Source organism: Gopherus evgoodei, chromosome 3 (assembly GCF_007399415.2).
Source record: "Gopherus evgoodei ecotype Sinaloan lineage chromosome 3, rGopEvg1_v1.p, whole genome shotgun sequence".
In the NCBI taxonomy this organism is placed as follows: domain Eukaryota; kingdom Metazoa; phylum Chordata; order Testudines; family Testudinidae; genus Gopherus; species Gopherus evgoodei.
In genome coordinates this window covers 54797680-54820305 of record NC_044324.1, presented here as the reverse complement: position 1 = coordinate 54820305, position 22626 = coordinate 54797680, and positions in this window count along the sequence as shown.

Genomic DNA, 22626 nt, shown 5'->3' with positions numbered 1-22626 from the left:
ATAGCCGACCCAGTTCCCCTGCCCCTCCACCCGGACCTGATCACCCAGGAACACAGAACTCTCTGTCACCCGGACCTCCAGTCGCTGCACCTAGTGGCGTGGCTCCTGCGTGGCTGACCGGTTCTGAGTTGCGCTGCTCCACCCCAGTACGGGAGGTACTCTTGGGCAGCAGGAAGCCTTCCACTAGAGCGACATACTCGGCCAAGTGGAAGCGTTTCTCCTGTTGGTGCGTGGAGAAAGGTCTCCGCCCGATGGAAGTTTCGGTGGCCAATATTTTGCACTATATTTGGTCCCTCAAACAACAGGGCCTGGCGATATCGTCCCTGCGGGTCCACCTGGCGGCTATCTCCACCTTTCACCCGGGTGGGGATGGCCGCTCTGTTTTTTCTCACCCGACGGTGACTAGATTCCTGAAGGGACTGGAACGTCTATACCCTAACGTCCGACTCCCTGCCCCGACCTGGGATCTTAACCTGGTGTTGTCTCGGCTCATGGGGCCCCCCTTCGAGCCGTTAGCTACTTGCTCCCTACTCTATCTTTCTTGGAAGACTGCCTATCTAGTAGCTATCACCTCAGCTAGATGGGTGTCGGAACTCCGGGCTCTCACGGTAGACCCCCCGTATACAGTCTTCCATAAAGATAAGGTGCAGCTGAGGCCACACCCTGCCTTTCTCCCTAAGGTGGTCTCAGCCTTCCACGTCAACCAAGAGATATTCCTCCCGGTTTTTTTCCCGAAACCTCACTCTTCAGGCAGGGAGCAGCAGCTCCACTCGCTTGACGTCCGTAGGGCTCTCGCGTTCTATGTGGAGAGGACCAAACCGTTCCGCAAATCCCCCCAGCTTTTCGTGGCAGTAGCGGACCGCATGAAGGGGCTTCCCATTTCTTCGCAGAGGTTATCCTCATGGGTAACTTCCTGTATCAGGACCTGCTATGAGCTGGCCCATGTTCCTGCGGGCCGTGTGACTGCGCATTCTACCAGGGCGCAGGCGTCGTCGCTGGCTTTCCTCGCCCGTGTGCCCATCCAGGAAATCTGTCGGGCAGCGACCTGGTCATCGGTCCACACCTTTGCTTCCCACTACGCCCTGGTCCAGCAGTCAAGAGAGGATGCGGCCTTCGGATCTGCAGTGCTCCATGCCGCGACTTCTCACTCCGACCCCACCGCCTAGGTATGGCTTGGGATTCACCTAACTGGAATGGATGTGAGCAATCACTCGAAGAAGAAAAGACGGTTACACACCTTTGTAACTGTTGTTCTTCGAGATGTGTTGCTCACATCCATTCCACACCCGCCCTCCTTCCCCACTGTCGGAGTAGCCAGCAAGAAGGAACTGAGGAGCGGGTGGGCCGGCAGGGGTATATATCGAGCGCCATGGCGGCGCCACTCTAGGGGGCGACCTGCCGGCCCACTGGAGTTGCTAGGGTAAAAAGTTTCCGACGAGCGTGCACGCGCGGCGCGCACACCTAACTGGAATGGATGTGAGCAACACATCTCGAAGAACAACAGTTACAAAGGTGAGTAACCGTCTTTTCAAGGCTTAAGACCAAATGTGGTTTAGATTCCATAGTACATCTTATATATAATTTTTTTAAGCAACCCCCCCCCCCAACACTGTCACGTATGTACAACCCATACGTAACAGAGCGGTGGTGGTGGGCAGAGGAAAGCATTTTGAAGAGTTCTCAACCATAGTGCAGTCTCCTTTGGTTGAAGGTACACATCCACAATGGTTCAATTCGGTCCATGGCTTAGGAGTGCTTCCTGGATTCCTCACTATCGCTAAGCTCTTGCATAGCAGCATCTGTGAATAATTCGTTCTACCATCCCTGGTTGGCTAGGAGACTCCATCCCATCCTGAATGATGACTTGATGTTATAACTTGGGGAATCTATGTACAACTTATATAATTTTTGGTTAATGTTATGAAATTGCTGCCTGGAAAGCCTTAGGCTATCTCTTCACTGCCCGCCAGATTGGCGGGCAGCAATCAATCCAGCGGGGAACAATTATTGCATCTAGTCTAGACGCGATAAATTGACCCCCAAATGTTCTCCCATCAACTCCTGTACTCCACTGCCATGAGAGGCACAGATGGAGTCAACGGGGGAGCAGCAGCAGCAGTCAACTCACTGCAGTGAAGACATCACAGTAAGTTGATCTAAGTATGTCAATTTCAGCTACGTTATTCACGTAGCTGAAGTTGCGTAACCAGGGCTTAGTGTGTAGTGAGTCAGTCATGAATTGACAGGGACTGTAGTATGTCCCTCACAGACCAGCTACAACTGTCAGTTTTTAAACCTTAATGGCCACCTATTCAGGTGGATACACCTTAGGACAATAGGATGGCTGAAGCCTCAGGAAACTAGTTCAACCAAGGAGCTTTCTACAGTAAGAGTAAAGGTTGTTTGTGTGACAGAGAGAACTTTGAGGTACTGCTCTAAGATGATAAAATGAACTCATCCAGGAACTAAGGATCATTACAAAGCTTATCATCATCTATCTGCTCTGTAAGTGCGAGGAACATTTCTTTGACCTGCCTTCTCTAACAATATGTGTGCAAAAAATATTCAAAAACAAAACCTTCCTCTGCGCACGCTCTCCATGGAGAGTGGATGAAGGAACAAACATGTAACTGATGTTAGTAATGTTGCTTAATGCATTACTGGAAGGTGCTCAGTTACTACAGTGAGGAGGACCATATAAGAACGTATATACAGTAGAAGAGAATTGAAAAAGGAGTATAAACTCGTATATAAAGTCTGAATCCAGAGCCATTTCAAGCTTAAAAACCGACACCAACAACCTGATGATTTTCTGGATTTTATTTTTAAATAAAAAGCTATTTTGAAGAACACTATAGAAATGACTTATCTGCAAGTAACCCCTTTAAAAAAAAAAAGGCACTACTGTACATTATCACCCACTAGTGGTCAAATCAGGTACAGTACAGTAGTATCATGTAAATGTATAGCAGAAACTGCAGTTCAACCATATCGGGCGTGAAGAAGCGGGACCACTAAACACTGAGGATGGAGTGAAGGTTAAGGATAATCTAGGCATGGCCCAATATCTAAAAAAATACTTTGCCTCAGTCTTTAATGAGGAGCTTAGGGATAATGGTAGGATGACAAATGGGAATGAGGGTATGGAGGTAAATATTGACACATCCGAGGTAGAAGCCAAACTCAAACAGCTTAATGGGACTAAATTGGGGGGGGGGGCAGATAATCTTCATCTAAGAATATTAAAGGAACTGGCACATGAAATTGCAAGCCCATTAGCAAGATTTTTTTTTTAATGAATCCAGTAAACTCGGGGGTTGTACCATACGACTGGAGATTTGCTAACATAGTTCCTATTTTCAAGAAAGGGAAAAAAAAGTGATCTGAGTAACTATAGGCCTGTTAGTTTGACATCTGTAGTAAGCAAGGTCTTGGAAAAATTTTTGAAGGAGAAAGTAATTAAGGACATTAAGGTCAATGGTAATTGAGATAAAATACAACATGATTTTACAAAAGGTAAATCGTGCCAAACCAACTTGATCTTCTTTGAGAAAGTAACAGATTTTTTTAGACAAAGGAAATCTAGTGGATCTAATTTACTTAGATTTCAATAAGGTATTTGATACCAATCCACATGGGAAATTATTAGCTAAATTGGAAAAGATGGGGATCAATATGAAAACTGAAAGGTGGATAAGGAACTGGTTAAAGAGGAGACTACAACAGGTCATTCTGAAAGGTGAACTATCAGGGTGGAAGCAGGTTACTAGGGATCGGTTTTGGGACCAATCTTATTTGATCTTTTTATTACTGACCTTGGCACAAAAAGTGGGAATGTGCTAATAAAGTCTGCAGATACACAATACCTGGGAGGTATTGCCAATCAAGAGAAGGACCAGGATATCATACAGGAAGATCTGGATGACCTTGTAAACTGGAGTAATAGTAATAGGACAAAATTTAATAGGGAAAAGTCCAAGGTCATGCATTTAGAAATTAATAAGAATTTTGGTAATAAATTGGGGATGCATCAGTTGTAAGTAACGGAGGAGAAGGACTTCGGAGTATTGGTTGATCGCAGGATAACTATGAGCTGCCAATGTGATATGGCCATGAAAAAAGGTGATGCGGTCTTGGGATGCATCAGGTGAGGTATTTCCAGTAAAGATAAGGAGGTGTTAGTACCGTTATACAAGGCACTGGTGAGATCTCATCTGGAATATTGTGTGCAGTTCTGGTCTCCCATGTTTAAGAAGGATGAATTCAAACTGGAACAGGTACAGAGCAGGGCTACTAGGATGATCCAAGGAATGGAAAACCTGTCATATGAAAGGAGACTCAAAGAGCTTGGCTTGTTTAGCCTAACCAAAAGAAGGCTGAGGGGAGAGATGATTGCTCTCTATAAATATATCAGAGGGATAAATATCAGGGAGGAAGATGAATTATTTAAGCAAAGTACCAATGTGGACTCAAGAACAAATGGATATAAACTGGACACTAGGAAGTTTAGACTTGAAATTAAACAAAGGTTTTTAACCATTAGAGGAGTGAAGTTCTGGAACAGCCTTCCAAGGGGAGTAGTGGGGGCAAAAGACATATCTGGCTTCAAGACTAAGTTTGATAAGTTTATGGAGAGAGCCTAATTTTGGCAATTTAATTGATCTTTGATTATTAGCAGGTAAATAAGCCCAATGGTCTGAGATGGGATGTTAGATGGGGTGGGATCTAAATTACTACAGAGAATTCTTTCCTGGGTGCTGGCTGGTGAGTCTTGCCCACATGCTCAGGATTTAGCTGATCACCATATTTGGGGTCAGGAAGGAATTTTCCTCTAGGGCAGATTGGCAGAAGCCCTGGGGGGGTTTCACCTTCCTCTGCATCATGGGGCATGGGTCACTTGCTGAAAGGCTCTCTGCACCTTGAAGTCTTTAAACCATGATTTGAGGGCTTCAATAACTCGGAAATTGGTTAGGGGGTTGTTACAGGAGTGGGTGGGTGAAATTCTGTGGCCTGCATTGTGCAGGAGGTCAGACTAGATGATACTAATGGTCCCTTCAGACCTTAAGTCTATGAGGGTTATTGCTGTGGATTTGACATTGACAGTCAATCAGAAAGCTCTATTAAGCTCTAAAGTGTATATAGTGATGGGTGACTGGCTTCTTGACATCTGCTTTCTTTCTTCCAAATCCAAGCCTTTCACAATGACGCTCTTCTACCAGTGGCCCTAGCAAATTTCCCACCTTGTAATCAATCTCCCAACAATCCCTTACCTTTGATGTTCCACAGTTACAACATTCGTCCTCTGGAAATAACAGCATCTTCAGGGAGGTTACAGATGGTATGTGTACACTGGAATGCAAGTCCAGGCTAGTGGGACTTGAGTCTGTAGACTCTGGGTTTGCAAGACCGTGGCTTGAGTGTCCCCACTGCATATTGACCCTAGGTTTAGAATTTCTGGACCAGGGCACAAACCTGGAGCTCCAGGCTCCATAGTGCAGTATGCAGACCCAAGTCAAATCACCCTAGCCCAGGCTTCCTAGCACCCTCCCCAGCTGTGGCTGCTCTAGGCCCTGATTTGTGGGGCACTGTGGGAATCCTTGACTGTCCACTTCATATGCTACAGAAAGTTGTTGCAGCCTCCCTGGTTCCCAACAGATCCTGCCAAGCCATTTTTTGGGTCTGCAAAATCTCCAGCAACTGAAGCCAGCAACAAGGAGAAGTCACCATTTGAAGACTGTCTCTTGCTTGCATTTTCACTTGTGTTTCAGCAAATGGGCAGAGAATCCATGAGATGCTGGTGGACACACTGGTGGTGGTTTCTGACCAGCTAAAGACACCTGATGGAGAAGGACTAGGCAGAAGATGATACAGACATGGAAGAATGGACCTGGCAAATATGGCCCATGATTCTTGGTGTAGATGCTGATAATGCCACAAAAACCCAGCATGTCTGGAGTAAGGCCACAAGCACAGACTGGTGGGATTGCATCACCAGGCAGACCTGGGATGACCAGAAGCTGGTTTCAGAACTTTTACATGAAGAAATCTACATTTCTGGAGTTTTGTGAGTAGCTTGCCCCCACCCTCCAGCATCACAGCACAAACATGTGAGTGGCCATACTGGTCCAGAAGTGGGTGATAGAGCTCTCTGAAAGCTGGCTACCTTAGACTGCTAACCAATTCAGCATTGGAAAGTCAACTGTAGGTAAAGTAATCATGGAGGAATGTGAGGCAATCAGGCATGTGATCTACTCAAAGGTGTTGGGCATAAACATTGTCCCTGAAGTAATTGCTAATTTTGAGAGAATGGGGTTTCCAACATGTGCCAGGGCCATTAATGGGACTTGTGGGCTCTTAGTTTGTCCTCCTCAAGGAGCACTTGAGTACATAAACCGCAAAGGAGACTATTCTACTATTATGCAAGACCTTGTGAACCACAAAGGCCAAATTATGAATGCCAAAGGGACTGCACTGGAAAAATTCATGATGCTGGGATTTTCCAATGAAGTGGGGATGGGAGTGTATGTGGATTGCCATGCATTGTAGTTATGAATAACATGAGTATGTACAAACTAGCTAGAACCGGGGATCTACAGGATGACTTGATGTAGAGAAATTTATTGAGAAACAGTGTTTGCATGCATCTTCCCGGTTGTCCCTTATCATGTGTTTACCTTTATTGTTTGAAAGTTTCCCCTCCCTTGGTGTTCACACCTCAACTGCTAGAAGAGGGCCTCGTCCTCCCTGATTGAACTAACCTCGTTATCTCTAGCCTGATTCTTGCTTGCATATTGTCATAAACAGATAGCTAAGGGTTAATGTCTCTTTCACCTGAAGCACCTGACCAGAGGACCAATCAGGAAACCGGATTTTTTCAACTTTGGGTGGAGGGAATTTTGTGTCTGAGGTCTTTGTTGTCTGTCTGCCTGCTTTCTCTGAGCTTTGGAGAAGTAGTTTCTGCTTTCTAATCTTCTGTTTCTAAGTGTAAGGACAAAGAGATCAGATAGTAAGTTATATGGTTTCTTTTCTTTGGTATTTGCATGAATATAAGTGCTGGAGTGCTTTGATTTGTATTCTTTTTGAATAAGGCTGTTTATTCATATTTCTTTTAAGCAATTAACCCTGTATTTTGTCACCTTAATACAGAGAGACCATTTGTATGTATTTTTCTTTCTTTTTTATATAAAGCTTTCTTTTAAGACCTGCTGGAGTTTTTCTTTACTTCAGGGAAATTGAGTCTGTACTCACCAGGGAATTGGTGGGAGGAAGAAATCAGGGGGAGATCTGTGTGTGTTGGATTTGCTAGCCTGATTTTGCATTCCCTCTGGGTGAAGAGGAAAGTGCTTTTGTTTCCAGGACTGGGAACGGAGAGGGGGAGTCACTCTGTTTGGATTCACAGAGCTTGTGTCTGTGTATCTCTCCAGGAGCACCTGGAAGGGGGAAGGGAAAAAGGATTATTTCCCTTTGTTGTGAGACTCAAGGGATTTGGGTCTTGGGGTCCCCAGGGAAGGTTTTCCAGGGGGACCAGAGTGCCCCAAAACACTCTAATTTTTTGGGTGGTGGCAGCAAGTACCAGGTCCAAGCTGGTAGCTAAGCTTGGAGGTTTTCATGCTAACCCCCATATTTTGGACGCTAAGGTCCAAATCTGGGACTAAAGGTATGATATGAGTGGCAGTGGTTACGGGATAGACAGAATCCAGAAGCCAGTAGGAATATTATATTTTTCTTTTCTCTGCTAAGGGCTTTTTAGCAGAGAGAAACAGTTTGGTTTTAAAAGGGAACCAGAGAATTTTTTTTCTGCTCTCTCTGGCAGTTTGTGGCTTGCATAATAAGAAAGAGACCATTAAGCTGTGACAAAGAGTCTTTTGTGACAATAGCTCTCCCATTGAGAGTCATTACCAGCACTATATACATGCAAATAAAGTGGTTTTTCAGGTTTACTTAACATTGAAGATTAGCTAAAAGCATTGTTGCTAGGCAGACCCCAGGAGGCAACAGAGCCTGCAGTTCAGAAGAGAAACACCGGAGGGCACCCCAACACAAAAAAACAGGAATCATGACTTCTAAGGCAAAAATTGAGGCTGAAGAGCAATTCAAAGAAGCTGAACACAGGCGACAACTGGAGCTGAAAGAAAAGGAAGAAAGCATCAAACTGGCAGCCTACCAAAGAGAACAGGCAGCCAAAGAGGCAGCACACAAAAGAAAACTAGAAGAAGAAGAGGCGGCCCACCGCCGAGACATGGAAAAACAACAAAAAGAAGTGGAAAAACAACAAAAAGAAAATGAAGAGAGAGAAAAACAGAGAAAACATGAACTGGACTTGGCAAAAGCTGGGCTGCATGTGCCAGCCAACCCTAAAAACACGGCGCCAATTATTGCTCCACAGCACAGGAAATTTCCCACCTACAAGGCAGGTGATGACACCGAGGCCTTCTTGGAAAATTTTGAAAGAGCCTGTCTTGGGTACAGCATCCCCAAAGACCAGTACATGGTAGAATTGAGGTCACAGCTCAGTGGACCTTTAGCAGAGGTGGCAGCTGAAATGCCTAAGCAGCAAATGAATGACTATAAACTTTTTCAAACCAAGGCCAGATACAGAATGGGGATAACCCCAGATCATGCCCGTCGGCGCTTCAGAACCCAAAAGTGGAAACCAGATGTATCATTTCCCAAACACGCCTACTACATTGCAAAAAATTATGAGGCCTGGATATCAGGACACAATATTAAAACCTTGGAAGAACTGCACCTCCTCATACAAATGGAGCAGTTCTTGGATGGTGTTCCTGAAGACATCACACGGTACATACAAGATGGAAAACCCAAAGATCTCGCTGAGGCGGGGGAGATTGGAGCCAAATGGATGGAAGTGGCAGAAAGCAAGAAAGCTACTGTCAAGGGGAACGATTACCCCAGGGGGCACACAGACCATAAACCCTACAACCGAGGATAGCCAAAGACCCCCTACTCTTCCACCTCACCAGTCTCCAGTAACTCACCTCGGCCCAGTGACCCATCAGATGGAAGATGCTTTAAGTGTAATGAACTGGGACATATCAAGGCCAACTGTCCAAAGAACACCATGCGAGTGCAATTCATTACACCACCATCACACCAAAGATCCCCAGGCCCAGATGCCTCTCAAATACCCTTGCAGCGAAGGGAAAATTTGAGAGTGGGCGGAAAGAAGGTTACTGCGTGGAGAGACACGGGGGCACAAGTGTCAGCTATCCACCAATCCTTCGTTGACCCCAAATTCATCAACCCAAAGGCCAAAGTTACAATTTACCCCTTCATGTCACAAGCTGTAGACTTGCCTACAGCTCAGCTGCCTGTCCAGTACAAAGGCTGGTCAGGAATGTGGACTTTTGCAGTCTATGACAATTATCCTATCCCCATGCTACTGGGAGAAGACTTGGCCAACCAGGTGAAGCGGGCCAAGTGAGTGGGAATGGTTACACGTAGCCAAACCAGGCAAGCTTCCAGACCAATTCCTGTTCCTGAGCCATCCACAGAGGCCCCGTCTGTGTTACCAGAGACCCAGACAGAGGTAGTGGATCCAGATTCCATGCCAACCACTGAAACAGCCACAGCACCTCCAGTCCCAGGCCCGGAACTGGAACAGCAACCAGCACCAGCAATTGCAACCCCATCTTCAAACTCAACGCCAGAGGGCGCCAGCGAGCCCAAACTGGCAGAAGCAACAGACAGCCATACCCAAAAGGCTCAGCCAGAGCCTGAAATAACCTCAGGTGCACCAGCAACGGAAATAACCCCATCACCTACATCGCTTCCAGAGGGACCAAGCCCAAGTCCACAGTCTGAGGAAGAACTGGTGACCCCAGCCTCAAGAGAACAGTTCCAGACTGAGCAGGAAGCAGATGACAGCCTTCAGAAAGCTTGGGCGGCGGCACGGAGCACCCCACCACCTCTCAGCTCTTCTAATCGATCCCAGTTTGTTATAGACCATGGACTTTTATACAAGGAAATTCTTTCTGGTGGACACCGGGAAGAATGGCAGCCGCAAAAACAGTTGGTGGTTCCAACTAAGTACCGGGGGAAGCTCTTAAGCTTAGCCCATGATCATCCCAGTGGCCATGCTGGGGTGAACAGAACCAAAGACAGGTTGGGGAAGTCCTTCCACTGGGAGGGGATGGGCAAGGATGTTGCCAAGTATGTCCGGTCTTGTGAGGTATGCCAAAGAGGGGGTAAGCCTCAAGACCAGGTCAAGGCCCCTCTCCAGCCACTCCCCATAATTGAGGTCCCATTTCAGCGAGTAGCTGTGGATATTCTGGGCCCTTTCCCAAAAAAGACGCCCAGAGGAAAGCAGTACGTACTGACTTTAGTGGACTTTGCTACCCGATGGCCGGAAGCAGTAGCTCTAGGCAACACCAGGGCAAACACTGTGTGCCTGGCCCTAACAGACATCTTTGCCAGGGTAGGTTGGCCCTCTGACATCCTTACAGATTCAGGGTCTAATTTCCTGGCAGGGACCATGGAAAAACTGTGGGAAACTCATGCGGTGAATCACTTGGTTGCCACCCCATACCACCATCAAACCAATGGCCTGGTGGAAAGGTTCAATGGAACTTTGGGGGCCATGATATGAAAATTCATCAACGAATTCTCCAATAATTGGGACCTAGTGTTGCAGCAGTTGCTGTTTGCCTACAGGGCTGTATTACATCCCAGTTTGGGGTTTTCACCATTTGAACTTGTGTATGGTCACGAGGTTAAGGGACCATTACAGTTGGTGAAGCAGCAATGGGAGGGGTTTACGCCTTCTCCAGGAACTAACATTCTGGACTTTGTAAGCAACCTACAAAGCACTCTCTGACACTCTTTAGCCCTTGCTAGAGAGAACCTAAAGGATCATGTGTTTACCTTTATTGTTTGAAAGTTTCCCCTCCCTTGGTGTTCACACCTCAACTGCTAGAAGAGGGCCTCGTCCTCCCTGATTGAACTAACCTCGTTATCTCTAGCCTGATTCTTGCTTGCATATTTATACCTGCCTCTGGAAATTTCCACTACATGCATCTGATAAATTGGGTATTCACCCACGAAAGCTCATGTTCCAATATGTTTGTTAGTCTATAAGTTGCCCAGAGGTGTAGCGAGCGCCCTCCGTACCCTCTGACCAGAAGGGGCCCCCCAAGGAAGGGGGCCCCTAAAAGTGGCAAAAAAATGTAAGGTATAACTAGGTAAGTGACATTTATTGATGCTATTGCACAATCCATGTCTGTTTTACTGACAAAACCGTGAAGTCATTATGATACATCATAATGCTATTAGCTACATCAGTTGCCTGTCGGTCAGTTCCGAATTTTAGTTGGACCCATTCAAAGAATGTGTATTTGCGTTCATAATGGCGGTCGGCAGATAAATGTTATTCATTTAGTTGTTTAGTTTTTTATCATTTCCAACACAGAAGCATGCTTTGTGATGTCTAAGAGAATGTATAAGAGCGGAGCTAGTAAACGAAAGGCAGCAAAAGATGCCGAGAAGGAACTTGAGAAAATTCCACAGTTGTCAACGTATTTTGCGCTGCAATCCAATATACAGTTACAGGCACATGAAACGGACAGTGCTAGCAGTGACGAATCATATCCAGAAGTGCTTCAAGTGAGGTCGAAGGTGAAGCCAGTTGTTCTACCAAACAAACTGTGACAGATATTCCAGCTGCTGCCGGGAAAGAAGTATCTGAATCTGAACCACTGACTGATGATCCAGGAGATTGGCCATCTATAATATCGGACAGGCATGTGTGTGACATTGTTGCATGTGGCCCACCGCAGCAGAATGAAAGTTATGAATTTCCCTTTAACGAGGAAAGACGGAGGTTCACAAGTACTCATTTCTATCGAACCATGGCAAATGGCAAGAAAAGACGTTTATGGTTAATGTACTCAGTTCAGAAAGATGCCATTTTTTGTTTTTGTTGTAAATTATTTGGCACTGGCGACATACCGCTACATCATGGAACATCTGCTTGGAAAGCACTGTCAAAAAGACTTCAGCAGCATGAAACAGGCAAAGGTCATCAAGACTGTATGCTGAAATGGTTTGACCTTCGGTCAGGCATAGTAAACCGTACATCTATTGACCAACTCGAATTGCAGGCTTTTCTGAAAGAAAGAGATTTTTGGAGAAATGTTGTCAAATGCATGGCTGATGTCGTTATTTTCTTGTCCGAAAGAAACTTGGCATTTCGAGGAAGTAATGAAAAGCTCGGCAGTCCTTCAAATGGCAACTTTTTGGGACTGTTTGAATTGCTTGCAAAGTATGATACTGTCCTCAGCGAACTTTTACAGAGGATTAAGAAGGCAGAGACACATGTTCAGTACCTCAGTCCACAGATCCAAAACGAGCTGATTCAACTTGTTGCCAGTAACATTCAAGAGGCCAACACAGCGCAGCTTAAAAAAGCAAAATATTATTCAGTTATTTTGGACTGTACTCCCGACGTGTCACATGAAGAACAGGTGTCTGTGGTGTTAAGCTTTGTTGAATGCAACGGTGAAGATGGTGTCAATATTCGTGAAGCGTTTGTTGGTTTTCTTAATGTTCATGATACAACTGGCAAGGGCTTATTGGAAGCATTTCTTGAAAAGGCAAACAACTCAGGAATAAACACTGCTGACATGAGAGGCCAAGCTTATGATAACGGCGCAAATATGAGAGGAAAGAATAAAGGAGTTCAAGCCCGCATGCTAGAAATAAATGACCGTGCCTTTTATGTACCATGTGGAGCTCACACTTGGAATCTTGTGATCTCAGATGCGGCAAAGTCATCGAAATATGCCGTTGACTTTTTCGGTCTGATTAAGAGAATATATGTTATCTTTTCTTCTTCACCTTCACATTGGGATATACTTCAAGAACATATGCCAATATCTGTTAAACGGTTATCGGACACTCGTTGGGAGTCGAGAATTGATGCTGTGAAGCCATTGCGTTATCACCTTGAAGAATTGTGCAATGCTTTGTCATCTTTGCGAGAATATGCGCTCGAAAAGAAAGATGGCAAATACAGCAACAGAAGCCGGTGCTCTTTTAGACCATGTTACTACGTGGCCTTTTGTTCTGACTGTGTACACGTGGTACGATATACTATTTCACGTCAATAAAGCCAGCAAATTAATTCAGTCACCAGATGTGTCAATTGACGTACTGCAGGCAGAAGTCGGTGCTACAATGAAGTTTTTGGAAGACTATCGAAATATAGGATATAACTCTGTGGTCACAAATGCATGTGAAATAGCAGAGCATATGGCTATTAAGCAGGTGTTTCCAGAAACCAGGGTGCGACATAAGAAGAGAATGTTTGATTACGAATGTGCTGATGATTCGAGTCGTCTTTCTGCCGAAGAAAAATTCAAATCGCAGTTCTTTCTTGTTCTCACTGATCAGGCCATACCTTCTGTTTCGTCACAATTTGACCAACTCGTGGAGTGGTATGAGTTGTTTGGATTTCTGTACAACGCTAACAGCCTTAAGCAGTGTCACAGAGAAAATGAACTGGAGAATCACAGCAAACATTTTGAAAGAAAAATGGGAGACATTGATGCCAACGAACTTATAATGGAATTGAATCGTTTTATTTATGTCATCGAGAAAGAGAGGACTTGTCACTGCAAACAATTTTTTAACGTACATATACAAGAACAGCCTTCAGGAGATATATCCGAATCTTTGCATTTGCATCAGAATTCTTCTGACCACACCAGTTACTGTCGCTGGTGCTGAAAGGAGCTTCTGCAGAATGAAACTGATCAAGAATATCCTGCGCTCAACCATGACAGATGACAGGCTTTCTGCGCTTGCAGTTATCTCAATTGAAAACAAGATTGCCAGATCTCTGGATTATGACACATTGATTAACCAATTTGCAGAGAACAAGGCTCGAAAGAAGCACTTTGTGTAAATACGGAATACATGTACACTGTAGGCCTATGTATACATAATATGAACCCTGTATATTGTATAAAATAAATACCGCATTCCAGTTTCTGCATTGTAAGGGGCCCCGGACATATGTTCGGAGGGGGCCACGTTCTTTGTTGCTACGGCCCTGAAGTTGCCACAGAACTCTTTGCCGCTTTTATAGATCCAGACTAACACAGCTACTGCTCTGATATTTGACACCATGCAAGGCACTGCATTTAGCTGTATGGAGTGGAAATCCATCAACCTCATGAAGAAACTTGCACAAGTACAGACAGATATCATGTTCCTTTCCAAATGCAAACAGATCGACATCATACCAAATGGACTGAAGGTGAAAAATCCATTGCTATCTACATACTATACAGACCACAGTGAGAGATTATGCCATACTCTATCAAAGAAACTGAGGAACCACCTGATCAGCATCCTATACAGCAAACAGGAAAACATCAGAAAAGAGCTTTCCAACCTGGAGACTTTCATAAATAACCAAACTTCCATACAAACAGACTTCTCTAAAATAAGACAGGAGATCTACTTTACACACTTCACCTCTCTACAAAGGAAAAAGGACTGTAAGCAGTCTAAAATCCTATCTACCACATGGGTCCACAACAGTGCTTGTCAGAGGGGAAGTGTTGCTTCTTAGAGGTGCCCAGGGTGGTGTTTAGTTTTTCCAGATTGCTGGGTGGGGAGCTCAAGGTGGTTCTATTTTTGGTTGTTAAAAGAAAGCCCTAGACATTGAACCCAGCTCTGGCTGCTGTTGACTCCACCTGGCAGAATGGTTATAAACACAATGCAAGTTCAGCCATTCCTCTGGCAATCCATTTCAGTTCTCAGCAGAGGCCCTGGAATGAGGGGACCAGGGGGCCAGAGCCCTCCTACTTTTGAAAGTGGACAGGCCTGTCCTGTTCACTTTTTGGCAAGGGTCCCACCCCTCCCCCCCGAGTCCCTCAGGGCAGCAGCTGAAGCCCAGCTAAGGACCCAGAGCAGCTGTGGGGCACTGTGCCTCAGACCATCCACCTGCCCCCCCCATCCCCTTTTGGGCAGGCTTTGCCTCCCTTCGTTCTCAGAAATGGTTACATGAATTCTCCAAGGGACGGGGCGCTACAGAGCATTTTAACTGAAGTCAAGAATTCATTTAATTTCTTTTTAAACTGGTTTCAAACTGCAGCCAATAGGGGAAGTCACCCACATCTCTTTAATTGGTGCTGATAGAGATCATTTTAAGTAGGTTTCCCTTTCTTTGTATTTGATTGATTAGCTTAATTTAATCTCAAAAGCTTGTTTTTACTACTGTTTTATTCCGATTCATTTCAGTTGACTGATAACAATCTCTCCTGATTTCCCCAGCTTCATGGGGGGGTTACAGCACTAGCTTTAATTTTTAATTTTTTTTTTTTACTTTCATTTTCAATCAAGGTTAAACTCAAGGTGCCTTATGATCCCAAGAATGTCCTGAGGGTGGCAGCAGCAGTTCTTGTAAAATTGTATGCAGTGTGCTATACCCTCTAAGCTTCAAGCATAAACATAGACAGTTTGTTTTCTCGCTCTCCTCCTACAGGAAATGCTGTAGAATAAATTGTGAATAATTTGATATGAATCATGAATATTTATGTCATACAAGTTAAATACCTACATCCTTCACTCTTAAGTGATCACTTATGTTCAGGGGATCAGATTACATGCAAATGCAGCAGCCACCTGCTCAATATCCATTTTTGACAGCTGCATCCCTGCCACCCTGTTGTTATAATTTAGTGTGCTGACCTGTCAATCAGCTGATTGTAGTTAGTAATTGTTCCCAGTCAGCATCAGAGAGAGAATACCACACCATTTAATAGTAAACAAACATTCAGTGCACACAGAACATTGTAAATAGAATTTGGAACACTTGTGAATAATTCTTAAACAAAAGTTATTAGGTAGTAAATCTACTAGTTGTTATACAAACTTCCCCACTTTCTTTCTGTTGCATATGTGAAGTATCAACATAACATTTATATGTCTATACTTCGGCACACATATTCCCCTCTGATCTTCTCTGAGATGGTTCCCTGGTCTCTATAACATGGCCATACTATGCAGTGTGTGTCAGCTAGATTCTTCAGAGCTTGAGAAGAATGGCAGCATCTCAGTTCTTTTCTAAACACTTCAGAGCCTTGTCAACACACAAGTCCAGGGATTCTTCCAACACTTTGGCTAGTAGCTGACTGGTCTTTTCAGCTGCTGGGAAAACAGAAATCTAGAGGCTGTACAGGCGTTAGAATTAGCATATAAAATACACCCATTCCCTGTATTTCTATAAAGCTTTCCTCCTATAGGACGCTATCTTTTCCCCATAAGCTCAGTTAAGTAAAAAATGTATAAACCCCATCCGCTCATTCATCATTGCCCCTGTTCTCTCTTTAACTGAGATAGAATCCCTGTTTAAAGCAATCAGATGATAGCTAAAGGTAAATTCCACAGACCCTGTAGCCTGTAGGGATGACAAATGCTCCACTCACACTCTCCTCACAGGTCCAAAATTCTCAGTGAAACAGAGTTACCATTCTCCACCCAACTCTATTGAGATCCCTGACTCTGAGGCAGCCCATTTAGTGGTCTGTCCTAGAGCTGGACAGCCTGGAAGCCATGGGAGCCCCAATTCTATAGTAGTCTGCCAGGTGGGCTGTCCCAGAAGCAGGGACCTTGGGAGCCCAGGCTATTGAAGAGCTGTGAGCCTGGGAGTTGGGATTCTCAGAGCTTCCAGGCTCCCCATCAACCCACCAAGTGCCTGGAAGTCCTGGAAGCTTAGGCTGATGAGGAGCCAGGCCAGCAATGTGGCAGGAAACCAGACAGATTCCCAACAGAAACCTGCCTGGAGTGGAATTTTGTCAAAGTCAACATGGCCCCATGGAACATTTCCATTTTCACAAATTGGTAAATTTGGTTAAAAAAATGTTTATCAAATGTTTCTGACCCGTTCTATTAATAACCTTTCTGCTCCTGAGTTCCAATTGGCTCAGCTCTCAAATGGTGAATAACGGAACCTGCAAGACTGCTTCCCCTGAATGAAAACCTTTCTTCACAGTTTTGGAAACAGCCATCAAGAATGTCCAGTAACTGCCTCTACCCTACTTCGAGATTCCTCTGCGCCCTTCTAGCTGAGTTGCCCTGTCCTGTCCCCCTGCATATATGCAGAGAAAGAGTATTACAAACAAATCCATGTCTCCTCCCCAATATTTCTCTCCCCTTCTATAAGCCAACCCCTCTGCCCCTTGCAAAAAAAACCCCAAAACGAGTGCTGTAGTATCGAGCCATGTGGATTACATTAGTTCTTGCATGAAGACTGCCACAGAACAGAAAATGGTTTTCGCAATTCATTATGCTTTTCCTGAGATCAGGAGGGAACAAAGCCACTAGCTTGTCATACTATAGCACGTACATTGAGAATCTGATAGCACATTATAAGCATTAAAGACTACATCTCAGGTATGCAGGGGAGGAGTTATTTGAAAAAACTTCCAGTCTGCTGAGTTATTTTATCAGACTTTCTAAATTACCCATTGGAACAACTTACGAAGGGATGTGGTGGAGCTTGCAGCTCTTGAAATCTTTAAATCATGCTTTGAGGTCTTTCTCACAGATGCTCTAGTTCAACCAGAAGTTATTGGGCTTGATGCAAGAACCCCTCAGTGAAATTTTATGGCTTGTGTCAGGCAGGAGCTCAGACTAGATTATCATAATGGGCCCTTCTGAGCTTAAAACATATGCCTCTATTAGCCCCTGAACTCAATTACATATCCTAAAGATATTCCATATATTTCTGAAATCTACCCCAGTTAAATAACTGGTTGCTTCATCTACCCCAGCTAGGACTCCCTCAGTGACTCTGGGAATGTGTAGTGTGCAGAAGCCAGGGTAAGATACAATGTTGAAATTAACTTTTAGCAAAACTACCCAAAATCACAAAGGAAAGTTATTGACACTATGCCATGAATTTCTCATCTCTGGCTTTCTCTGTCTTTTCTGGCAAAATGTAAGCAATATAAAAGATTAAAACTACAACCATTTTTTTTAATATGATGATGATTTTCCTATCAAGTACAATTAGGCAAAAAGAAAGCTCCTCTCTATGAAGATGATGTTGTAGATTTTGATGAATGTTTTAAATAATTCCCTGTTATCTGACTAGAAGCAGTTGACATATTTGATGGTAAATTGATTTCTTATGTGTCTGTTACCTTTCAGTCGTGTCTTTGAATTGCTAAGATTGGGGTTTTAGGTTTTTTTGGGCTGAACATAAAGAAATTATGTTTTGATGGAGTTCTTGACAAACTGAGGGTTGGTGATTTTTAGCTTCTTATAGAGCTGAGAAGCTTCTAACACTTCTGTGCTTTCCTTCGTTACTCTCACAGGTCTGTAACATAAAAGCTGCAGAAAAACACTGGGCCAGATTCTCAAGGTCTGCCAAGTTCACTTTGTGCCGTTACGAAGGGCAAAATGAACCGAACGTGACTGAGGATTGCCACTAGAGTATCACTCCCGCATAAGGGAAATCTCCACTGGCATAAATCACATGGAGGTGGCTCCTGTTCTGTAATCCTTGTCCCCATTTATAGGGGAGGGAGGAGTCATGCTGGGTGTGGGAAAGAAGTGGGGAGAAGGAATGGAGAAGTAGAGCCCCACTAGGCCTCATTCCCCATAATAATAAGGTCCCTGAGGTCCCAGCTGTCCCTCTGAAGCTTTATCTTGCCCTGGCGCTAACTGGCTGAGAAACCAGGAGCTGTGACCTGAATTTGGACTCTGCAGAGAATCAAGCTCCTTAACTATTTTTTAATTACACATATTCCCTCCTTTAAAACATTTGCTGGGGTGCATTTTGAAATGTTTGACCATTTCCCACACACAGGATGGGATATCTGATCCCATACACTTTACTCACAACACGGGCACTCAGAGGCCAAGCACTTGTAATATTTTTTTTGGCCATGTAGGGAATTGTGAATCCATGCCCAGAGACTGCCATATATCTGCCTAATGAAAAACAGAAAAGCATTCCAGAAAAGACTCAATGAAGAAAGGGGAAGCAATGCTTCCTGGATCGTAGGCATTTCATAATATTAACCTCACCCTTCTGAGTTTCTGTACTTTACTCATCCCTGTGGCATCAGCCAAAGGCCATATGCTGCATTGCATCCCCTTGTTTAAATGCTTCTAATCCATTTAAAACAATACTGGGGCAAAGGATCAATGTTGACATAGACTGCTAATCATGGAAGGGGGATACTTCTAGGGACTTCAGTTTCCGAAGAGTGAGGTTCCCTGACTTTTCTGGGAATGAGAGTAGACTTTTACTATATCTGAATCTGTGTTTCAAACACTCACCAGTAACCCCAGCTACTGAGGACAGAACAGTTTGGTGCCACTGAAAATCAGCTTGCGTGCCACAGGTTGCCTACCCCGGCCCTAGGGTTATCTCACAATCACAGGGTGTGATTACAGCTCAAGTAGACATTTTTGAGCTAGCTAGTTAGCTCAGGTTTTGGAGCAGTAAAACCACAACAGAGCATGCTTCAGCATGGGCTGTGTGCCCAAGTAATTGCCCAGAGTTCTAGGTGGAATTAAAGTTAGCTCAATTATGAAATACTGTACACTTTTGAGATATAGTAGGCACAGTCCCATGGAAAGACCAATTAGGAAGAAAAGGAGTCAAAGGGGACTGGCAGTTCCCAAAATACCAGAGGCTTAAAACCAAGCTATTCTGATGCAAAGGAAAGATAAGAAAAGCCACAGGAGGCCAACATGGCTGCACAAGATGCTTTTTAGCTATCTAAACCCCAAAAGGGATACATACAGAAAATGGAAGGAGGGGCATGTCACCAAGGAAGTATAAGTAGCATGTAGAGACAAAATCAGAAAAGCCAAGGCAAAGAATGAGTTACAGCTGGCAAGAAATGCTAGAGACAACAGGAAGGGGTTCTTCAAATACGTCAAACAAAAAATAAAACTCAAAGACAGTGTGGGTCTGCTACTCAACGGAGAAGGTGAGTTGCTAATCAAAGATGATAGGAAGACAGAGCTGCTCAATGACTACTTTGCTTCAGTCTTCTCACAAAAAGTAACGTGACTGGATGATTAGTGAAGTTACCATAGACAATAAAGAGGACAGGATGCAGATTGGAATAAGTAAAGAACATGTCAAGAACATGTCTGAAAATTTGAATGAAATCAGATCAGTGGGGCCGTATGCTATTCATCCCAGTGTACTGAAGGAATTAGCTGAAAAAAATCTCGGAGCCACTGGCAATAATATTTACAAACTCATGGAAGACCGGAGAAGGGCTAACGTAGTGCCCATCTTTAAAAATGAGGAAAGGAGGAGCTGGGGAACTATAGACCTGACTTCGATACCTGGGAAGCTACTAGAGCAATGTATAGAACATTCAATTTGCAAACACCTGGAGGATGAAGGGGTGATCAATAGCAGCCAGCAGGATTTACCAAGAACAAATCATGCCAAACCATCTTGATGTCCTTCTTCAACAGGGTAATAGATTTGGTGGATGGGGGAATGCAGTGGACATAATATACCTGGACTTCAGCAACACTTTTGACACAATCCCATATGACATGCCGATAAGTAAGCTGGAGAAATGCAGGTGCAACAGAACTACTATTATGTCGATACATAAATTGGTTAAACAACTGTAAACAAAGAATAACTATTAATGGAATGCTGTCCATTAGATTGGAGGGAGGTCTCAAGTGGGGTTCCACAGGGATCCATTCTGGGTCCGGTGTTGTTGAACATCTTTATTAATGACCTGGATGTAGGTATAGAGAGCATACTGATCAAGTTTGTAGATGACACAAAGCTGGGGTGGGGGTTGGGTTTTGGAGGTTAGAGCTAAAATTCAGAGGGAGCTTGATAAAATGGAGAACTGAGGTAAAGACAACAAAATAAAATTCAACAAAGACAAATGTAAGGTGCTACACTTAGGGAAGAAAAACCAAATGCACAAATACAGAATGGAGGAAAATTAGCTTGGCAGCAACACTGTTGAGAAGGATTCGGGAGTTGTGGTGAATCACAATGTCAACATGAGTTAGCAATGCGATGCTATTGCAACAAAAACAAATGCAATTTTAGGTTGCATTAACAGATGCACAGCATGCAAGTCATGGAAGGGGATAGTACTGCTCTACTCAATGTTGGTTGGGCCTTAGCTGGAGTTCTGTGTCCAATTTTGGTCACCAATGTATAGAAAGGATGTCGAGAAACTGGGAAGGATCCACAGGTGAGTGACAAAGATGATCAAAGGGATGGAATTCAAGATCTACGAACAAAGGCTGAAGGAACTGGGTATGTTTAGTTTGGAAAAGAGGTGCTTAGGGTGGATATGATAGCAGTCTTCAGATACTTGAAAGGCTGCCATAAAAAAGGGAGAAAAGTTGTTCTCTTTTGCCACAGAGGGCAGGACAAGAGGCAATGGGCTTAAACTACAGCACAGCAGATTTAGATTAAATCTCAGAAAAAACTTCCTAACTGTAAGAAGAACAGTAGGACAATGGAACAGACTGTCTTGGGAAGAGGCGGAAATTTCTTCACTGGAGGTTTTCAAAAGGAGGCTGGATGGCTTAGCCACAACAAATCCTGCGTATTGGCAGGGGGTTAGACTAGATGACTGTTGCAGTCCCTTCTAACCCTGTGATTCTATTACTCTATATTTAACAAACACTAAATAATGTTGTATTTAGAAAAACTCAAATGTTTGTGAAACATGAAGAGGATTTTCAAAAACACCAAAGAGACTCCTGGAAATCAATGGGAGGTGTGTTCCTAGGTGTATTTGAAAATCCCACCCAATGTTTGTTTCTATTTTAGCTCGAGTGTTTTCAAACTCTTAAGAGATTTGAGGTGACGGGAAATGGAGGTGTCCCTCCCACAAGTGTACGGCTACATGAGTTCTGCTGCTGTTTTTTCAGTCTCCAAACTTTGAGTCTAGCTTTTGACAATGTCATTGATTTGGTCACATCATCAGTTGATAGCATGTGACATTTCCCCTGGATCTCAAGCCAAAAGCTAATACAAACAAATATTTTTCCATTTTATCTTCAAAAAGCATAAACAAGTGATACGTGGGAAAGCTAGAAGAGTAAACATATGTAACAAAGTAGCTGAGCACAGGGAGTAAGTTGTACATGATTGTACTGTTCCTTCCTTGATGTATTATACACATTTTTATATCTATATAATTTTGGTAGCAATTTTAACTGTAGAAAAGGACAGGCTGATCTCAAGCTAGGGAAAGGAATCTCTTCCCCAAGGCTGTGGTACGCTTTAAGTAGTGTGGTCTATTGGTGGAGACAGGGCCCAAGAAGTCAGAAGACTTGGGCTCTGTTTCTTGCTCTTCTATGACCTTCAGCAGGCTCTTTATTCTCTCTGTGCCTGTTTCCCAGCTGTAAAAGGGGCTCATGATCATCACTATTCTGTAAAGTACTTTGAGAACCTCCAATGAAAAACGCTTCATTGGGGCCTAGCACATGTTTATTTACCATGATATCATACAGTGCTGCACATTTGGGTCATTGCATTATAGGGGACCTTTGCTTTCCTCTGAAACATCAGGTATTTGCTACTGCCAAAGGTAGACTAGACAGGCACCTGACTGGAAGAACCCCAGGGCTAATGTG